This window comes from Loxodonta africana, chromosome 12, assembly GCF_030014295.1.
Source record: "Loxodonta africana isolate mLoxAfr1 chromosome 12, mLoxAfr1.hap2, whole genome shotgun sequence".
NCBI lineage: Eukaryota > Metazoa > Chordata > Mammalia > Proboscidea > Elephantidae > Loxodonta > Loxodonta africana.
The window spans coordinates 65,771,565-65,779,865 of NC_087353.1; positions in this window are offsets into that span (position 1 = coordinate 65,771,565).

Genomic DNA, 8,301 nt, shown 5'->3' on the forward strand with positions numbered 1-8,301 from the left:
CTTTGGCTCTGCTCTCCTCTGTGACTGCTTCATTCTCAGGCAGGCCCTTCCCTTGTGGTTACAAAGATGGCCCCCAGCAATTCCAGGCTTATACCCAACCAGCTAAGCAACCCTAGCGGAAACAGAACACCTCTTTTCCCAATAGTTCTGGTAAAAGCTCCCTGAATGAATCTCATTGGTTCAGCTTGGGTCATTTGCTCACCCTTCAACCAGTAAATATGGTTGGGGGGAAAAAAAACCCAAACCCATTACCATCCATCAATTCTGACTCATAGCGACCCTACAGGACAGCGTAGAACTGCCCTATGGGATTTCCAAGGAGCAGCTGATGGATTTGAACTGCCAACTTTTTTTTTTTTTTAATTAACTTTTATTGAGCTTCAAGTGAACGTTTACAAATCAAGTCAGACTGTCACATATAAGTTTATATACACCTTACTCCGTACTCCCACTTGCTCTCCCCCTAATGAACCAGCCCTTCCAGTCTCTCCTTTCGTGACAATTTTGCCAGCTTCCAACTCTCTGTATCCTCCCATCCCCCCTCCAGACAGGAGATGCCAACACAGTCTCAAGTGTCCACCTGATATAATTAGCTCACTCTTCATCAGCATCTCTCTCCTACCCACTGTCCAGTCCCTTTCATGTCTGATGAGTTGTCTTCGGGAATGGTTCCTGTCCTGTGCCAACAGAAGGTTTGGGGCCATGACCGCCGGGATTCCTCTAGTCTCAGTCAGACCACTAAGTCTGGTCTTTTTATGAGAATTTGGGGTCTGCATCCCACTGATCTCCTGCTCCCTCAGGGGTTCTCTGTTGTGCTCCCTGTCAGGGCAGTCATCGATTGTGGCTGGGCACCAACTAGTTCTTCTGGTCTCAGGATGATGTAGGTCTCTGGTTCATGTGGCCCTTTCTGTCTCTTGGGCTCTTAGTTATCGTGTGACCTTGGTGTTCTTCATTCTCCTTTGCTCCATGTGGGTTGAGACCAATTGATGCATCTTAGATGGCCGTTTGTTAGCATTTAAGACCCCAGACGCCACATTTCAAAGTGGGATGCAGAATGTTTTCATAACAGAATTATTTTGCCAATTGACTTAGAAGTCCCCTTAAACCATGGTCCCCAAACCCCCGCCCTTGCTCCGCTGACCTTTGAAGCATTCAAACTGCCAACCTTTTGATTAGCATTCGGGCTCTTAACCACTGTGCCACTAAGGCTCCATCCGTATGGTTAGGGTGATAGAATTTCTGGCCACATGCCCATCCCTGGAGTTTGAGAGGGTCAGCCCCACTAAACTAGAGGTGGGAGTGGGTAGTTACTGTTCCCAGAAGGAGCACTGGTTGCTGGGCATTAAAAAGGAGAAGAGGCCCACCACAGTAGGGTATGTAAGAAGAATAGATGAACTTCGTGGCATTGGCAGGGTTGTCATGATAGTCGCACAGGTTGTGCACTGCACATTTCTGAGGGGCTCCATTTATATTCATTGTGATTGTACATTTGCATATTTATCATGACAAATTTCCAACAGATGGCAGTTGGTGTCTTCGGGAAACGACATGTGATAGATTGGAAAACAGGGCCCCATTATTTTGTAACTCTTCCCATGAAGAGGTGGAATTAATTTCCCCGCCCCTCAAATCTGGGCTGGCCACATGACAGGCTTTGACCAATACAGTGCAACAGAAGTGACGCTGTGCAAAATTAGAGGCTAGGCCTTAAGAGCCCGGGATCCACTTTAGCCCTCTTGGAATGCTGCCCAAGACCACCACGTAAGGAAGTGAATAGCCTACAGGAGGATGGGAAGGGGGATGAATGAGGACCGGGGTGCCCCAGATACCCAGCTTTGGACTGAAGGACCTGCGGAGTTGGGCCAAACGACTGTGGTGAACTGTGTTGTATCAATTCATTTGAGCTGGGAACTCAGATTCCCAGATCCCTTCCTTGTGCGGTTCCAGGTTAGAGTTGGTTAAAAGAGTAATGTGTGTGAGATTTGGAGGGTAGAAGCAAAGCCAGGACTCTGAAGGTCAAAGTGGTTAGAACAGGTAGCGTGTATCAGAATTTCATGTCTTTATGGCTGATTTTGAAAAAAGAAGCGACTATGTTGGAGGATCCCACATGGCAAGGCACCAAGAGGACCATCGGGTTCCAGCTTGTCTTTGTTCTCCTCCACTCTGTGCCTGGCTCTTCTTCCCAACTGCTGGCGCTGTTGACCAGCAGGAACTGCAGGCCCCAATGGAGGCTTGGCTGCAGACTCACAGCCCAGGCCTAGCTGCTCAGGCCCACTGCCTGGCATCTCCCTCTCTGGTCCTCAACTCCTTCTTCTGGGCCTTCACCTCCCCAGCCCCTCCCACAACATAAGGTCTAATTCTGATAAGTCCTTTATCCTACAAGGCAGACAGATTCTTAGGGTGGCCCCCACGATCCCCACCTCCTGGTGTTCACGCTCTGGTGTGTTCTCCTGCCCTTGAATGTGGATGGATCCTGTGACTTCCTTCCAATCAATAAAGTACTGCAAAGGTGATGGCATTATGTAAGATCGTAGCACACATTTTCCTGGAATCTCTCTCTCTCCTTTGCTGTTCTTTCTTTGTGTGTGTGTGTGTGTGTGTGTGTGTGTGTGTGTGTGGTGAAAAAAACCTAACGAAGTGTCTGCCATTTCAACATTTTTTACATGTACAATTCAGTGGCATTAATGACATTCATCTCATTGTGCAACCATCACCATTATCTGTTTCCAGATTTTCCCACCACCCTTAACAGAAACTCAGCATCCCTTCAGCAATAACTCCCCTTCCCCTGCTCCCAGCTCCTCTGGTAACCACCGATAAACTTCGGTCTCTATTTGCCTATTCTAGATATTTCCTAAGTGGGATCATACAACAGATGTCCTTTTGTGACTGACTTATTCCACTCACCATGATGTTGCCAAGGTTCTTCTGTGTCCTAGCACGTATCAGAACTTCATTTCTCTTTACGGCTGAGTAATATTTCATTGTGTGTATATGTCACATTTTGTTTATCCATTCATCTGTGGGTGGGCATTTGAGTTGTCTCCACCTTTTGGCTATCGTGAATAGTTCAACTCCAAGACTCCTGCTGGAGCTACTGGACAAGAAGAATTCTCTACTATGCTGGTGGGATGGAAGCTTGGGGGTGCTGGGTGCCATCTTTGCCAGTAGGTGGGGGGAGAGCCTGCCTGAGAGTGAAGCCAACAGGGAAGAATGCAGGGCCGAGAGATGTAGACAGATCCCTGACAATACTGCCTTAGACCCTGGATCCAGCTGTTCCTGAAGCTGCCTTACCCTCAGACTTTCCAACAACATGAAACAACACATTCCTGCTTTGGCATAAATTTTCTGTCATTTGCAGCTGGATGAGTCCTAACTAACATACAAGCCTTTAAAAAAAAAAAAAAAAGCAAGGCCTGTTGATTCTCCACTGGCCCAAGGCAAACACAGCTCTTGAAAACTCAAGACACAGTTGCTCTTTGAAGGAGATGGAGGGAGAGAAAATACTTCTCATTCTTTTGTAATGAATTAATAGCCAAAAATAAGACCCAGCTCATTTCTCAAGCAGGTTATCTGCCTTACAACTATTACTCATCCCAATCCCAACCCCTCAGGCTGGGGGGTGGGGGTCTAAGAGAGCCTGCTATACCAGGAGCCTCCCCCAAATTCTCTAAATTTGTGTGAAAACAGTGTCTGTATCATCCTTCCTTTCTCCTCCAGCTCAGAGCCCCGGGAGGTACGCTTTCTAGAGTTCCAAGAAAATACCACGCAGATTGTCCAGCCCAGAGCAGCACCCAAGAATGCTCACAGTGAAGGCCTCTGGAAGCCGCGATTCAACAGGAAGTGCCCAATGAAAAGGAAAAGATGGAGGGAGTTGGTCTTCCCCCTCCCACTGAGTGCTGAGCTAGCACACAGGCCTCAGAAGCAAGGGCCAGTCAGCAGGGGCCAAATAAAGGCTGACTCCAAAGGCTGGACCAGGGAGATGAAGAGTCTTTCTGGAGGGTACTGAGGACTTACGGGAAGATTTTAAGACAGGCCAATCAGACATGACCTCATTTTAGGCCAGGTTCCCTAGAAGCAGAGCCTGAGATGAGGATTTCGCGCATGTGGTGTTTTGAGGGAAGGTTCTGGGTGGCGCAAACGGTTTGCACTTGGCTGCTAATCTAAAGGTTGGCGGTTCAAACCCACCCAGTGGCTCTGCGGGAGAAAGACCCAGCAATCTACTTCCATAGAGATTAACCAAAACCCAAACCCAATGCCATCAAGTCAATTCCAACCCTACAGGACAGAGTAGAACTGCCCCATAGGGCTTCCACAGCTGTACTCTTTACGGATGGAGACTGCCACATCTTTCTCCCATGGAGTAGCTGGTGGGTTCAAACTGCTGACCTTTGGTTAGCACCCAAGCACTTGACCACTGAGTACCAGGCCTCCTTCTGTAAAGATTAGTCTTGGAAACCCTATGGGACAGTTCTACTCTGTAACACATAGCGTCATCACGAGTCAGAGTTGACTTGGCAATAATGGATTTGGTTGTTGGTTTTCATTTCTCAGGGGCAGGATGTGAGGAAGGAGGAAGGGCAGGAGAAAATGGCTCAGCAAGGACGTGTCGAGCCGGAGATGAGCCTTGGCCTGATCCCACAGGGAGTTCTGGAGCATGAGCTCTATCAGAGTCAGTCCTGCCTAGATCCAGGGAGAAAGCCCCTGGGAGGCATAAATGGTTTGCCCTTGGTTACTAACCTAAAGGTTGGTGGTTCAAACCTACCCAGCGGCACTGTGGAAGAAAGGCCTGGAGATCTGTTTCTGTAAACATTGTTGTTGTTCTGCCTCCTTTGCCATGAGATCAGAAGAACTGGATGGTGCCTGGCTACATTGCTGAACGTTTTGCTCAAAGATTCTATAGAAAATCCTGATCAAAAGGGGAAAAATGGAGAACAGAATTTCAAATTCTCATAAACTCTAGATTTTCTGGAGCCATGGAAGGTGGATAAACCCCTGAAACTATTGCCCTGAGATAATCTTTAAACCTTAAACCAAAAATGTTCTCTGAGGTTTTCTTAAAACTGAACAATACCGTATTTTTATGCAAATAATGTGCACCTTCTGCACATGTTTGCCAGCCATGCCATCCCTGCTTCCCCTGCAAGGCATGCTCACAAGGACCGCCATGCCAATTCTCTTCCACGTGTTGTTATAAAAAAAATTACCATAGTATGCTTATGAAAATACCTTGAGTGGGGGAGGGCGTGGCCAGCAAACAAATGCAGAAGGCATATGTTATCTGTGTAAAACGCAGTCGTTTAGCTTAACTAGTAAAAAAAAGTCTGCCTTGAGCGTTATGCTCTTTTAAGAACGATCTATATGGACCAAATTGACAACAGCAACCCGAAAGATTAGACAGGAACCTTAGGGGACTGTGAGTTTATGTTAATGGAGGAGGGACAACTCAGAAAAGGAGGGTGAGAACAGCTATACAGCTCAAAGAATGTAATCAACATCACCAAATTGTACATGTAGAAACAGTTGAGTTGGTGTACGTTTTACTGTGTATATTCTCAACAACAACCAAGGGTAAGGAGGTGGGAGACAGCTGTGAGCCACTGGCAGCCAACACTCACAGAAGCTGGCACCAGCCTGATCAAGAGGATCTGGGCAGGCCCCTCCCTTCCTCCTCTTGACCACACACCTGCTTTCAGGTAAGGAACCCACCAACTGGTTCTGTTGGGGTTATTATGGACTAATAAGAGACTGAATATCTCAGTGGTTAATGAACCCAGGGCTTTGGGGACATTCAGAGCTGGGTTTGAATCCTGGTTCTGGGTCGTCTCTGGCTCCCATCTGGGGCCATCAGGGACAGAGTACCCAATAAGCAAGGTAGGAAGGGACTTAATTATGTTTACATGATTTTCGCCACATCTTTGACGTGGTAAAAAACAGGTGAAATTGTGCACTATGCATTAGCAAGTAAGCACAATTAAGCTAGTGTGTACCATGCTTACTGGGTAACTCGCCCTTGGGGGCGGGCCATGGTGGGACACAGCTCACAGGGTCAGGATAAATATGACCATACACTAAATGCTTCGCCCAGAGTACAAGGTATGGTTAAGTGCCCAATAAACTTTAGCTCTGCAAACACCTCTGAGTAGTCATGGGCTGTGGTGGAATTTTTGGCACCAATCCTGTGGTTTGCCAGGTGTTCAAGCCCCTGGCCCTCCGGGTATCCAAAGCTCCGTGTTTACAAGAGCCCTGACTCTCGCTTTCCCTCCCGCCCTCAACACATCTGGATGGAAAAGTACCACGAATGCATGAGGATCGGGTCTGGAGCACAAAGCAGGGGCCCTATTTACGATAACTCGGTAAGAGGTGCAGGGAGTTCTGCCTTGACTTCGACTGGAGCACTATGAATCTGCTTCAAGCTCCCCAGTGGCCCTTAAGACCCCGAGGACAGCCTCAGCCCCTCACAGGCCCCACTCTGGCAGGTGATCTCTTGGGCATCATCACTTGCTACGACCCACGTCCTGTGCCCTGGCTGCTGAAAACACTGTACCGGCCCTGTTGCTCCACTCTCCTGCCCCCTGGCCTTTGCAGAGCTAGTCTCTTTCCCTATCTTTTCTTGGCCTGCTTTTCCTTCAGCTCTCCCCTCAGGCCTCCCCCACTCCAGGATGCTTTCCCTGACCCCTACCCCTCTGGCGGTCCCCTCCCCCCACTACCCCATCTCTCTCCTTGCATACTTGCCTCCCTGACAAGATCGAGCACCCCTGAGGGCGGTCCCTGGGACTTGACTGACTTGGTGTCCACAGCACTGGCCACAGAGTCCAGCCAGAGAAGACAGGCGTGGCATCCATGAGCAAACTAAAAGCTGGTGAGTGATTCGGGTGGCGGCCTCCTCTGCCAATGGCTAATCCAGGTGCCATCACTGATTATAGCCATTACGGAACACCGACCCAGCACCAAGCACCTTGCTGAGCTTATGACACCTCATCCTCCGAGTCAATGGTTTGTGATGGCCAGATACTCCCAGGTTTATTTATTTTATTTTTCATCCAACAAACATTTATCGGGCACCTACAATGTGCCAAAAGGAGCCGTGGTGATACAATAATTAAGCTGACTACTCCCTGAAAGGTTGGAGGTTTGAACCCACCCAGTAGCTCCTCGAGAGAAAGACCTGGTGATCTGCTTCCGTAAAGATTACAGCCTATGGGGCAGTTCTGCTCTGTGACATGCAGTTGCTATGAGTCAGAATCTACTCGACAACACCCAACAACAACAACAACTCTGTTCTAGTGCTGAGACATATCAGCGAACAAAACAAATATCCACGTCCTCATGATGTTCTCATTGTCGGGCGGGGGGAGAGACATTAAGCCATATTGTTGCTGTTAATTGCCATCAAGTTGATTCCGAATCATAGCAACCCCATGTGTGCATGGCAGGGCTTCACACTGGTTGGTTCTGGTTCGAACCCCTGCTGAGAATTCCCATTTCTAGTAAGTTCCCAGGCGATGCCAATGCTGCTGGTTGGGGACCAATTCTGAGAAACACCGGTAGAGCAGTGGTTCTCAATGTATTATACGTAAGAATCACATGGGGAGCTTGTTAAAATGTCAATTCTGATTCAGTATATCTGGGGGTGGAAATTCAAATTCTCAGCAGGGGTTCGAACCAGAACAAACTGGTTTGAAGCCCTGGTGCAGAGTAGAACCGCTCCAAAAGCTGTGTTTTTGTTTTTGTTTTTTTAATAGTGATGTACATACAATAAAACATACACTATTTCCTCAATTTCTACAGGTACACTTCAGTGACATTGATTACATTCTTCAAGTTATGCAACCATTCACACTTTTTCCAAATGATTCCACCACCACTAGTATTATTCCAGTTCGCTCTAATCAAAAGCCTACTTTTTCTCTCTCTCCTGTCCCTGGTAGCCACTAACTGCTTACTGGTTTCTACATCATTGCTAACTTCATATAAGTGATATCATACAGTATGTGTCCTCTTGTTCCAGGTACACTTATTTGTAACGTACGCCCTCCCATGGAATTAAAATGCACCCTCGCCTCTGATGTGTGCACGGCAGGCATCATCCCATCAACAGTAACAGTCATGGTAACACAATCATTCCTCTTCTGTGGGCTAAGCACTTAGTGAGCGTTTTCTGATATTCCTGCCACTGTTTTACATTTGAGGAAACTGGTTAAATTCACGCAGTTCACTGCACATGGTGGAACAGGGATTTGAACCCAGAACTGCAGAAAGCAGATAACCAGGCTACAGTGGGGTGAGGGTGCTACAGGA